This window comes from Macrotis lagotis, chromosome 1, assembly GCF_037893015.1.
Source record: "Macrotis lagotis isolate mMagLag1 chromosome 1, bilby.v1.9.chrom.fasta, whole genome shotgun sequence".
Taxonomy (NCBI): domain Eukaryota; kingdom Metazoa; phylum Chordata; class Mammalia; order Peramelemorphia; family Peramelidae; genus Macrotis; species Macrotis lagotis.
The window spans coordinates 284,882,570-284,896,236 of NC_133658.1; positions in this window are offsets into that span (position 1 = coordinate 284,882,570).

Genomic DNA, 13,667 nt, shown 5'->3' on the forward strand with positions numbered 1-13,667 from the left:
TTGAGCACATGCTGAAAACTGCCACCCTAATGATGAAAGAAACTGGAAAATATGCCACTAGTTTAAGGAATTGAGGACATTTAATTGAGAGAAGACTTAGAGAGAACATGATAGTCAACAAGTTTTGAAGGGTTGCCATATGGAAGTAGGGTTTAATTTGTTCTTCCTGATGCTAGAGGGAATAAGTAGGTACAAGGGTGATATTTATCTAGAAGTAGCTTCAGCCTAATATGACTTCCTAACAATTTATTGTTCAACCATTTTCAGTCATGTCCAACTTTTCATGACACCAACTGGGATTTTTTTTGGCAAAGATTCTGGAGTAGCTTGCCATTTCCTTTTTCAACACATTTCAGAGATGAGGAAATTGAGGTGAACAGGGTTAAGTGACTTGCACCCTTGGGCACAGTACAGTAAGTATCCAAGGTCAGATTTGAACTCAGGAAGAGAAGTCTTTATGACTCTATACCTGGCACTCTATCCACAGTGACATCTTGCTGACATCTAACAGTTTGAGCTATCCAAAAGTAGAATGGAGTGCCTAAAGAAATAGGGGGGTTTTTCCCTTTTTCCCTCTTCACCACAGTGAGGAATTCTTGGTCAAGTAAGGTTGGATTCAATGACTTTTGATATCCCTTCCAACTTAAATTTCGTGATTTTGTGACTCATTGGAAGTCATGTTAATATGTGTGCAACAAAGTTTTTGGATTCCAAATCCAATACTTTGGCCTGTGCGTATATAACATGCAAAAGGAAGCTCAATGGACCATGTGGAAACAAAAGTTATGGTACCAAGAAGTTGAGTTAACCTGAATTCAAATCCTGTCTCTTCTACTTGGTAATAATGTGCCATTATACTTACAAGACCTCCAGAGTATAATGCACCAACTCAGGTCCTTTCTAGCCATAATTGAATGATCTTGTGACCTACCAAGAGACCCAGCCCACAAACTCATCTGTACAAATATGGCTCACGTGGGCTTACATGGAATCACTAAGTCAGATTAGAGCTTTAGCAGTTTTCCATCAAAGGAGAAGAAAGAGCAGAGTATCATTTGACAAAATTTTGCTCTCATGTCTTATTGAAAGAACCATTGGAGAGGGAGGGAGAAGGAAATAAGGATTTATATAGCACCTACTAAGCAACTGGCATAGTCATGATCATTTTACAAATATTATCTCATTATCTCATTGGATCCTCATCTCATTATACATGTTAAGTGATTTGCTCAAACAGCTAGTAGGTGTCTGAAGGTCAGATGTGAACTCAAATCTTCTGGACTCTAGGCTTCCTGCTCCATTCACTGGACCATACAGCTGGGGACCTAGTGGTGAGTGTCCAGGGGTATGGCCGGAGATGAGGAAGAGGGGTTGGCCAAGCAGGCACATCAGAAATCAAAATGAAAGGAGATTATGAGTCAAATGAGCTGAGCTTCTGGGATTATACTGGATCAAAATGAAACATTTGAAAAAGAAAGCAGCTGGGCTAGCCCCAACTAAACAGGATCAGGCCTGCCCTGCCACAGGGCAAAATTTTCCAACACTCATCAAGGATTCATTCCTAAAGACTCCATTGGCCAGAGCCATGTCTCTGGGTCCAGGGAATGATTGGTTTCTCACTGAAGGAGGCAGAGGAGTCACTTTCGATCTCTGGGACTTTCAGAATCAAAGATTTGGAACTGGAAAAGGCTTTAGAGGTCATTGAGTCCAGCCCTCTCCATCCCCCATGTTAGAGAAAAGAAATATGTGCCATAGAAGGGTTATGTGATCACTTAAGGTCACACAGCTAGTGTCTGAGCTGAGGTTTGAACCCAAGTCTTCTTTACTCCAAGTCCAATGTCCAAACCATTGCACCCCATTGCCACACCATATCTTCATTTGCAAAATGAAAATAACACCTTTGCAAGTGTTTAACAAATGTTGATTGATCGATTGATTTAAAATTCTTTAAATCAATTCTTTAAAAATCTATAAATTCTTTAAAATTTGTCCCTCCTAGGTCTCTGTCACCCAAGGGAAGTTGGTCTGTTCCTTGGAGTTGTATCCACAGCCAGCTCCTGTGTAACGTTATCAGTCACATTCAAAGGTTAAATGACTGAGGTTACAAAACTTGGTGAGGTTTCTAGAGCTCTCCTGGTGCAACCTTTATACAGTTTCCCTCACTCTAGCTAGTTACAACCTGTACCTCATCAGTCACAGAAAGGAAATCGCACCAATTAACTAATCCAAACTACACAACTGGGATTCCCTCAGAAGTATAGCCAGCTCTTTTCCAATTCTGACATCCAATATTCTAAGCCCCTTTCTAATTCTGATATTTTGTGTTCTATAATCTCTTCCAGTACTGATATTTTATGTTCTAAGCCCCCTCCCAATTCTAACATTTCTGTTCTATAATCCCTTTTAGTTGATATTCTATATTTTAAGCCCCTCCCAGATCTTATATTCTGTTCCAAGCTTCTACCAGTTTTAACATTCTATGCTCTAAGCCCCCTCCTAGCTCTAATAGTCTCTATTCTATAATCCCTTCCAGCTCTGACATTCTATATTCTAAGCCCCCTTCTAATTCTGACATTCTATGTTCTATAATCCCTTCCAGCACTTATATTTTATGTTCTATGATGCCCCTCAGCTTCAACATTCTATGTTCTAAGCTCCCTTCCAGGTCAGACATTCTTGCTTTTATATTCTATGTCCCAAGCCCCCTCCCAGCTCTAACATTCTCTGTTCTATGATTCCTTCTAAATCTGATAGTTTATAGTCTAAGCCTCTTTTCAGATCTAATATTCTTTTCTAATATTCTACCAACTTTAACATTCTATGTTCTCTTCTAACTCTGATATTCTGTTTTTAAACCCCCTTCCCCAAATCTAATGTTATATGTTCTAAATTCCCATTTGGTTTTAATATTCTATGTTCTAAGCCCCTTCCCAGCTCTAATATTCTTTGTTCTATGATTATTCTACTTCTAATATCCCCATTCTATGATCCTCCCCAGTTTTGATGTTCTAGGTTCTAAGCCCCTCTCAGCTCTAACATTCTCTGTTCTATGGTCTCTCCCAGTTCTGATGTTCAGTGTTCTAAGCACCTTCTCAGCTATTACATTCTGTCTTCTATGGTTCCCTCCAAGCTCTAAAGTTCTATTCTATGATCCCTCTGAGCTCTGAGGTTACTCTGTTCTAAACACCTTCTCATCTCTTACATTCTCTCTTCTATGGTTTGCTTCCAGCTCTGATGTTCTATGCTCTATGTTCTAAACCCCTCTCAGCTCTAACATTCTCTGTTCTATGGTCCCTCCCAGTTCAAATGCTCTTATGTTCTAAACTCCCTCTTCCCTCTAACATTCTCTATTCTGTGCTCTTTCCCAGCTTTCACATTCAGAAAGCCACAATTTGTCGGACTGAAAGTCAAAGCTAAGCAGAGACTTCTAGGAATTTCACCAGCACAAGTATGAGCAAATATCTGGTTAGAAGGTGAAGTTTAAAAGAAGTCTCAAAATTTTTCTTATCTCCTTTCCAAAGTTAAACCACATAGTGAATTCTATATTCACACAACTCTTATCTTTCTTTACTTCCTTTCTTGACTACAGACATGTAAAAGCATGTAACTAATCACTCTTCTCTCTCTAATGTACCTTCCCTACCACTGCCACACTGAACTTTCTCAACTGTCCCCTAACCTCTTTCTCGAATGTAATCAGTCAATGGCAAGCAGAGCAGGGACCCAAATTCAGAGCTCTGAACTCCTAGTGAGATAGTTTTGTATTGTTTTGTTTCAGGGGATTATTTACTCTCGTGCTCCAAACCTCAGAATTATATTGCTTTGGCTCATGTACTGGCACCTTAATTAGAGAGTAAGCACCCTGAGGACAAAATTCATGTCTTCTTTTTAATGAACCTTTCAGCATCAAGCATAGAGTAGACTTATGTTGAATGTCTTGTAATGAGTGACTTATAGAATGTCCTTTATGATTTAGCACAGGGCTGTCCAACCTCACTTTTAAAAGTTTTTTTTTTTTTTTTACTGAAACAATAGACAATATATTTTCATTTGCCATTTTATTGAGAGCTCTGCAGCTCAGCTTCATTTACTAAACTTCATTTACTTCATTTCACAAATGAAGTCCTTTGGACAGCCCTGGTTTAGCATAGCAGAAAAGAGAAAAAGGTCTTTGCTCAAGTTTCTCCCTGCTGTTGTTCAGTTGTTTCGGTCATGTTTGACTCTTTGTGACCCCATATGGAGTTTTCTTGGCAAAGACACTACAGTGGTTTGTCATTTCCTTCTCCAGTTCATTTTACAGATGAGGAAACTGAGGCAAGCTGGGTTAAGTGACATAGCTAGTAACATGTCTGAGGCTGAATTTGAACTCAGAAAGAAAACTCCAGGCCAGGCACTCTATCCACTGCACCAATTAGCTGACCCAGCCCTGCTACTTACTACTTGTTTAATCTTCAGCAAATCACTTCACTTCTCAGCAATTTTTCTAAAGCATAACTCTGACAATGTCACCTGCCACCTATCCTATCTTGCCACTCCCCCTCAATAAACTCCAATGCAGCCCTATTATCTCCAGGATCAGAAATAATGACCTCTGCTGGGATTTAAATCTTTGCACAACCTGGTCCCTTCCTTCCTTTCTCATCTTCTCAAATTTTATTTCCCTTCACATACTCTACAATAAGCTACCATGACCTTTTTGCTGTTCCTCAAACATAATCCTCCCCTTTCAAACTTCATGTCTTTGTACTGACTTTTCCCCAAAACCTGGAATGATCCCCCTTGTCTCTCACTCCGGTTTTCCTTTCTACAGGAAGCCTTCCCCATCTGTACTAAATGCCTTCCTTCTGAGAGTGTCTTTCAGTTACACTTATAGTCATACCTCATTTTATTCAGCTTTAGTGAGCTTTGCAGACATTGCATTTTTTTACAAAATAAAGGTTTGTGTCAGGCCTGCAATGAGCAAGTCAATTAATGTCATTTTTCCAGCAGCATGTGCTCACATCATGTTTCAGTGTCACAATTGGTAATTTTCACAATATTTCATACTTTCTCATTATTGTATCTATTATTGTGATCTGTAATCAGAGATCTTTGATGTTACTATTGCAATTATTTTAGGGTGCCACAAACATCACCCATATAAGATGGTGAACTTAACTGATAAATATTGCCTTTGTTCTGACTGTTCCACTGACTGAATTTCTCTTTCTCTCTCTCTCTCTCTCTCTCTCTCTCTCTCTATATATATATATATATATATATATATATATATATATGTATGTATATATTCCCTTCCCTGAGACACAACACTATTAAAGAATATTACATAAATTTAATCAGTAAAGCAGCAGCAAGATTTGAGATCATTGATTCCAATTTTGAGCAAGGTTCTACTTCTATCAAATAACATTGCATGCTTAGAAAAAATCTTCCATAAAAGGAAGAATCAATTGATGTGGCAATTTTCATTGTTGTCTTATTTTTTAAAATTTCCAGAGGACTAACCCTTCCCCCTCCCTGCAATCTTCAGCAACCACCACCCTAATGGTAGCAGCCATCAACATAAAGGCAAGACCCTCTACCAGCAAAATGATCACAAAAATGATTACCCTGAAGGCTCAGATGAAAGTTGGTATTTTTTTAGCAATAAATTATTTTTTAAAAAATTAATGTATGTTCATTGTTTTTTAGAAATAATCCTATTGTACAATTAATAGATTACAGTATAGTAAAACTTTTACATGCACTGAGAAACCAAAAAATTTTGTGTGATTTACTTTTCTGCAATGGTCTAGAACCAAACCTATAATATTTCCAAGATATGCTTTCATATATCTTTCAAGTATAGTTATTCCTTTCAACTCTTGATTTGCCCCATCACAGGCTGGCATTAAGAAATTAAATGAGAATTTTCGGGGAATTTTCTGGAAGCCACAGATGACACACAATGGTCAGCAGGTGACACAAAGTTTAGAAATTGTGTAAAATATATGTATAATGTTGTATAATATGAACATATTTTATCTTTTTTTCTTTTTTTTTTAGGTTTTTTTGCAAGGCAAATGGGGTTAAGTGGCTTGCCCAAGGCCACACAGCTAGGTAATTATTAACTGTCTGAGGTCGGATTTGAACTCAGGTACTCCTGACTCCAGGGCTGGTGCTCTATCCATTGCGCCACCTAGCTGCCCCCATATTTTATCTTTTAATACTATAATAATTCATACTTCTCTGGTATGAAGAGATGGTCAAAAAATTTCATAGATTTTCCAGATTATAGATTTCCAGTGTGGAATGGATAACTGTATATACTTATTGACATGTGGTCTTCCCCATTAAACTGTAAATTTCTTGATGGCAGTAACTATTTTCACTTTTCTTTATAATCTGTTGAAATGAAAATAGGCTTCCTGATCTTTAAAATAAAGGTGGAGGGAAGGGCATGGACTCAATGGATTCTCTTGTTCCTTCTAACTATAAGCCTATAATCCTATGGAGGATCCTTTAAATAGACAAATGGTGAGACTAGAGCCCTGGACTGTCAGTCAGGTGACCTAGATTCTTAACCCAGCTCACAAATTAGCTACATGGTATTGAAGGACTAGATTGACATAGATTCTGGGCTCAATTACTAATTTTTCCCCGGACTCTGAATATTAGTCCAAACTAAAGTTGTTGGTTAACTTACCATAATCTTTGAGTCTTGTGCCACTACTATAGGCAACAAGAGAAGTTTGCAGAAAATAGATATAACATATTCTCCTTTCCCAAAGAATGTACTGTCCAATGAAAAAAAACTATAGAACAGACATAGAAATACTGCCCTTTGTATATGAAGACAGTATAGCACAGTAAAACTATCCATAGATAGCCATATGGGGGCCTCAGAATTCAATTCAACAAATATTCAGTAACTATCTTAAAAGCATTAGTTGGCGGAGGAATAGTAAAAGGAATTACAAAAATCAATAAAACATAGTCCCTTCCTCCAAGGAACTATCTATATTAAAAGTCTTGGGTTGAAGTTTTGCCCCAGATAGTAGCTAGTTAGGTGGTCTTGAATATTCAGGTCCCTCTGAGAGCCTCAGTCTTTTCAGCTATAAAATAGCATCAAAAATCCTTACCCAGACCTCCCCAAGTTGTAATTGGAAAGAATCAGATAAGATAATAGTTATTTTATTTTATTCTATTTTCCCCCAGTTACATGCAAAAACAAGTTTCAACATTCACTTCAAAAACTTTGAGTTCCAAATTCTCCTTCTTTCTCCCTCCCTATTCCCCACCTCACTGAAAAAGGAAGTTAAAAATATGTAGTCATGAAAAACATTACCAAAACAGTCATGTTGTAAAAGTAAGCATAACCCCCCCCAATAAAAGAGAAACCTCAAAAAATGAAGTAGAGAAAAAATATGCTTCAGTCTGTATTCAGACACTATCAGCTCTGTCTTTGGGATGGATAGTATATTCTTTATCGTAAGTCCTTCAAAGTTCTCTTGGGCCACAGTCTTCCTAAGAAAAGGTAAGTCATTTACAGCTGATCATTCTGCAATATTGCTGTTACTTCATATAAAGTACATTTCCCATTGCTATAAAGTACATTTCCCATTGCATCTGCTCATGTAAGTTTTTTAATAAGAGCATCCTGTTCATCATTCCCATAACAGAACAGCATTTCATCTCAAACACATAGCACAATTTGTTCAGCCATTCCCCAACTGATGTGCATTCCCTCAATCTCCAGCTCCCCACCATCAGAAAAGAATTGCTATAAATATTCCTTTATACATATAGATAGATAAAAATCATAATTATTAACAAAGGGAAAGATAGACACAGAGAGAAAGACAGACAGAGACAGAGAATTGTCTTTGTGAAGAGGGTTATGTTTCAGTTATTATCAGTCTCCGGCACCTTAGTGTGAATTCATTTATCAGACCCTTTGTCAACAGCTGGCTGAGAGCTAGTTTTGCTGGGAAAGAGAAGTCCAACATCCAGCCACTGTCAGAGAGGGAACATCTTTTTAAGGCTCCTAGACTTCTACATGAGGGGAACTGTTACAGACAGAATATTTCAGAGGAGTTTTTAGAAGGCATTTTACAAAACCTTCCATGATGCTCTTGTGAAAGATAGAGGGATGAGGGCTAGACTATAGAACAGTTAAATAGATTCAAAACTGGCTCAACATCCCGGTCCAGAGAGTGGTGATTAATGGATCTGTCAGGCTAGAGGGAGGCCTCAAGTGTATTCCCTCAGGATTCTAGTTTTTCACCCTATGCTATTCAATAAAGGCTCACAGAATGCTGGCTTTAAAAAAGGAAAGGACTTTAGAATTCACCTTATTGGACTTCTTCATTTTCTAGGTAAAGTAATTTGCCCAAAAGTCACCTAGGTAATAGATAACAATGCTACGTTCTTTCCTTTGCCATCCTTTCTATTGACTCCATTTTCCCCCAATGATTTGATTAAATTCTTAGAAAATTTGAAGATGAAAGAAAAGCTGGGAGAATAGCTTGGATGAAAGGATTGGGATTTTTGCAAAGACTTCCATAGGCTAGAATGATTGACTGAATCAATTAGGATAAAATTTAAGAGATCATTGGTATGACCATTTCCCATTGATGGAAACTCCTTCTTTCAGTATAAGTCAGTCAGTCAAATACTAAAACTCTTAGAAAATTGCCTCAAGGGGTGAAAGGTTAGGATTTAACAGCCTATGTTAGACCTTGAACCCAGATCTTCCTGGCATCAAAGCCAGCTCTGTATCCACTATCCTACACTGCCTCTCCCAATGAAATTTCATAGGGCTAAATGTAAAGTTCTATATTTGGGTTCAAAAGATCAAATAACAAAAACAGTGCGACAGTGTGTGGCAATTGTGGCGGGGCGGGGGGGGGGAGACCTGGAGGTTTTAGTGGTTTGTGTAAGCTCAATGTGAGTCAGCAGTATGACACGGCAGCTGAAAAAGTCAGTTTGATCTTGGCTGTGTTATAGGAGGTATGCATGGCTTCCAGAAGAGCTCTGTTCAAATTGCTTCTAGAACATTGTGTTCTTTTCTGGGCACCAGAAGCATGTGGACAAGCTGGAGAATGCCCAAAGGAAGAGATGAAGATGGGGTGAAGGACTAGAAACCATGCTACATGAGGATTAATGTAACTGGGAATATTTAGTTTGGGGGGGAAAGGATGGGAGGGGCAGGGTGAAGGAATGTGATCACCATCTTGAAGCCCTCCTGTGGAAGAGAGATGAGACTTCCTAGGTTGGATGCCAGTGGGAAGAAATAGGAACAATAGATGAAGTTGTAGAGAGACAGATATCGCTTGAGAAGGAAAATGTTCCTGAGAATTAGAGATATCTTCCAGAGACTGCAACTCCCTCCTCCTCTACACCAATCCATCACTTGGATGCTCCTTGAGCAACCATCAGGGATGATAGGATCACAATTCCAGATTTGAAAGCTAGCTCAGAGGCTATCTGGTCCAGCCTGCTCACTGATGGATGAGGAAAGTTCAAGTACCCAAGGTGAAAGACAAATGACTTGTCAAAGGTCACACAGGAAATAAGCATCAGAGGTGAGATACTGACTCCAAAGACAGTATTTTCTTCCACTGGTGGTTGCAGAGGGAGCTTCCTGCTCAGATTATGTTCTCTGGGGGCCATTCCAACTTTGAGACTGCGATTCTCTGAATGGGGAAAGGCTAAGGTCTTGGAAACAAACTTCATAACATGAAGACATTAGATGGGATAGTTTTTTTTAATCCTTGGTAGCTTATGTTGCATGAGATTTCCATGGCTTTAGTGGTTGCCTGAAGGCTCCATAACTTCCACCAAAGGAATTCCTTCCACTTTTGGGGAGTTCATGTTTCTCATCTGACAGTAGGTGGCAGTGTGACTTTGTTCTTGGAAGTCCCAACTTTTCTGAGCAGCTAGACCCCACTTTCTCAGTTCTAGGAGAGGCCAGGGTAACTGGCTGTTCCGGCCTTGCCCGGCTCCACTCCCCCAAGCCTAAAATCCTGATAGAACTAGAGGCCTGCCTAAGGGAGGAGGGGGGAGTCAGCTGCTTGGAGTCCCAACTGGAACTCAGACAATGCCCACTGAAAGCCTCCAGTTTCTCTAAAATTGGCACATCTCAACTTGCAAAGAGGGCAGAGCCAATTCCCATTTAAATGAGGCAGTGTGGGTTTGGTAGAATAAGTACTGGACAGGAGTCAGGAGCCTGAAATTCAGCCTGGAGTAGTGAGGAAAGCAATACGCTAGGGATGAGAAGATTTGAAATAAGATGCTGCCAACTAACTGTACAAACATGGGCAAGTTGCCTCTGGGTGCCTCAGTTTCCCAATCTGTAAATCAGAAGGTCAAACTGGATAGCTGAGGCTCTCTTCTACCTCAGGTCAAGTATCTCTGAAACCATGAGTTCCACAGTCTTTCTGTGGAGAAAGGATTTTGTTTGAACAACTAGTGGAGGAGGACAGGGAGAGCAAGATTAGAGGGGAAACCATGTATCTCCTCTGCTTAATGACCTTAACTTTGCCATTTTGTGATCTGGAAACCAAAAAGAAACTTTAAGATGACATTATTATTATTATTATTATTTGCCTTTGGCTCCTAGTGAGTAGCACAGTGCCTACCACATGGTAAACTGTTAATGCCTGTTGATTAACTGATTAAGAGGTAGTATAAAGTGAAAGGAGGAAAAAGAAATAAGCATCAACTAAGCCCTACCATATGCATCAAGTGTGCTGTACAAAGAGCTTTACAAATACCTCATTTTATCTTCCTAACAACCCTGGGAAGCCAGTGTTATTATAGTCCCCATTTTACAATTGAGAAAAATGAGGCAGGGGTCAAGAGCCTTGTCAATGGTCACACAGCTGGTGTGTGATTGGATTTGAATTCGAATCTTCCTGTCTCCAAACCCAGTGAATTATTACACTGTGCCACCTAGATCTAGATTCTATTGCATTGTTCAACCTTAGGCAAGTAATTTCCTCTCTCTCTGAACCTCAGTTTCTCCCTTTGTTAACTGAAAAAGATGGACTAAAGGACAGCTAATGTTCCTTTTATGAATGGTATTTAGTTCTTGTCATCATTAATGAATGAGAATTTTTAAAGCAGATGATCTGAAAATAATATTATTTAGTAATGCATTCTCTCTGTGTATATATACACACACACACACATACACACATTATATATATATAGAGAGAGATACATTAGCAGTTTTATCTTTTGATAATCATAATGAACTGAGGCTAATAATCAATATGGCAAGCACTGGGTTAAGCTCTAGAAGATACAAAGGCTGTCCCTTAAGAAGCTCTGGGTTTAACAGGGGAAAACTCTATTGTACAAATAAAAACAAGATAAATACAGGATTTATTGTGGGGATCATTACTATTGTCCTTTGTACTTGAAAAGAACCAAAATGACATCATGATGTCTGGATCAGCATAGTGTCTCACTGTGGCTAATCAGACCAATACAAGCTCAGAAGGTTTGAGCACAGGTCGAGCAAAAATTGTGGGTCATTTTAAGAGGGAATGAACTAACATTAAGGAGGACTGGGAAAGGCTTCTTACAGAGAGTAAGAATTTAACAGATTTGAAAAATGCTAGGAAAGTTAGGAGGCAGAAAACACCAGACTATCCTAAGCATGGGCGATAGTCAGATGGCACATCCTGATGGAGGAAGAGTAAGGTTAGTCAATCAATAAGCACCTACTTCGTACCAGATACTGATCAGAGAATGTAGCTGAAAATGAAGTGTAAGAAGACTGGAAAGGTAGGAAAGGGCCAGGTTAGTAGGCTTTAAAAGTCTAACAGCATTTTTAATTTAATAATAGAGAGCCTCTGGAGTTGCTCCAATGAGTGATAGGGCTTAGACCTTCATTTTAGAGAGATTAATTTGAAACTAAGTGGAGGATAAATTGGAATATAAAAAGACAAGTCAGGAAGACCAATCAGCTGACTATTGCAATAGTTTTGGTGTAGCAGTAACAAAGAAAAAGCAATATACTAGAGGTGTTATGTAGGTAGAAATGATAAAATTTGACTGTGATTGGATTTGGAGGAAAAGAGTGAGTGGTCAAGGATGACATATAGGTTGGGGGTCTGTGTGAAAGTGAGACAGTGGTACCCTGGACAGTAACAGGAACCTGAGAAAAGAGAAGTTTTAAGGAGAAAGTTGAGTTCAGTAGGGACATAGTGAATTTAAGGTATCTATAAGACAACCAGTTTGAGATATTCAATAAGCAGCTGGAGATGATAACCTGGAAATCAGCAATTGGGGATGGGGACCCCAAAGCCTGCTGGGGTTCATGGAGGGTCTGGTTCAATATAAAAATTGTCTCATAAAAACAGTTAACCCACTCGCATGCAACAGAAAAGTCAGGAACTTTATCCCTTCAGAATGGGCAGAACTCCTGGATGCCAAATCATTTCCAAAGGATGCTGTGATTTCTGATTAATTTAGTGCTGCTCTTAAAGGTGTAATCCAGAGATTTAGCATTCCTTCTCCTTTTCCCCAAATGTTCTCCTACATGGTCCTACCTCCCTTAGAAATAACTGTAGACACATCTCTGGGCCACTTACAATTAAAACTTCTCCCATTTTTATGATGCTTTAAGGTTCATAAAGAATTTTTCATACTACTTCTGTGAGGTAAGTCCTACAGGAATTTTTATTTACATTTAATAGATGAGGAAATTAAGACTCAAAGAAGTGATGAGACTTGCCCAGTTACACAGCTATTGAGTCCTGCTGCCAGGATCTAAGCTCCGTCTGGATTCTAAAGCTGGGACTCTTTTCATTGTTTGTCTTAGGATACTAATAAAATATGTCAATTCTGATTTTTCTCTGTTGTTTACAACTTTGTGCAGTAGGGAGGTATTACGTGATCAGTTGGGAGTCTTGTTTCCAGGCACATAAACATTGTACCCATTGCACCTACCCAATACACTTAAGGGATTCCTATCTCAGAATAATCTGGGTTCTCAGAATCTCTTTACTAAAATAATTTCCCCCAAAGGAAGAAGCCCTTTTCTTTTTTTAATTTTAGAAAGGTTTTATTTATTTTGAGTTTTACAATTTTTCCCCCAATCTTGCTTCCCTCCCCCCACCCCCCACAGAAGGCAGTTTGTTAGTCTTTACATCATTCCCATAGTATGCATTGACCTAAGTTGAATGTGATGAGAAATCATATCCTTAAGGAAGAAACATAGAGTATGTGATATAGCAGAATTACATAATAAGATAACATTTTTTAATTAATTGGTCTTTGTTAAAACTCTACAATTCTTTCTCAGGATACAGATGGCTAAAGAAACCCTTTCCTAAGAAATCTTGCCTTGCAAATCAACAGCACAACTAATTTTCAAGATAGTATTACCTAGTCCTGCATAATATAGCCTCTTTTAATGTTCTTAATAATAGTTGCTCGGGATTCATACACTACCTCTGTCATTAATGCAACCATAGACAAAAATCATAAACCTATTTGGGCTTCCATTTATTCACCTCTAAACTGATTGCTTAATGATTAAGATTCCTTCCTAATTTGAAATCTATGTTCTCATTGTGCTAATACAAATATTATTCCCTCCTTCCTTAATGATGATGGGAAAAAAGGATCATAAAAGTGAAGAGATGGGTTAGTGAACAAATCAGAATCTGAAC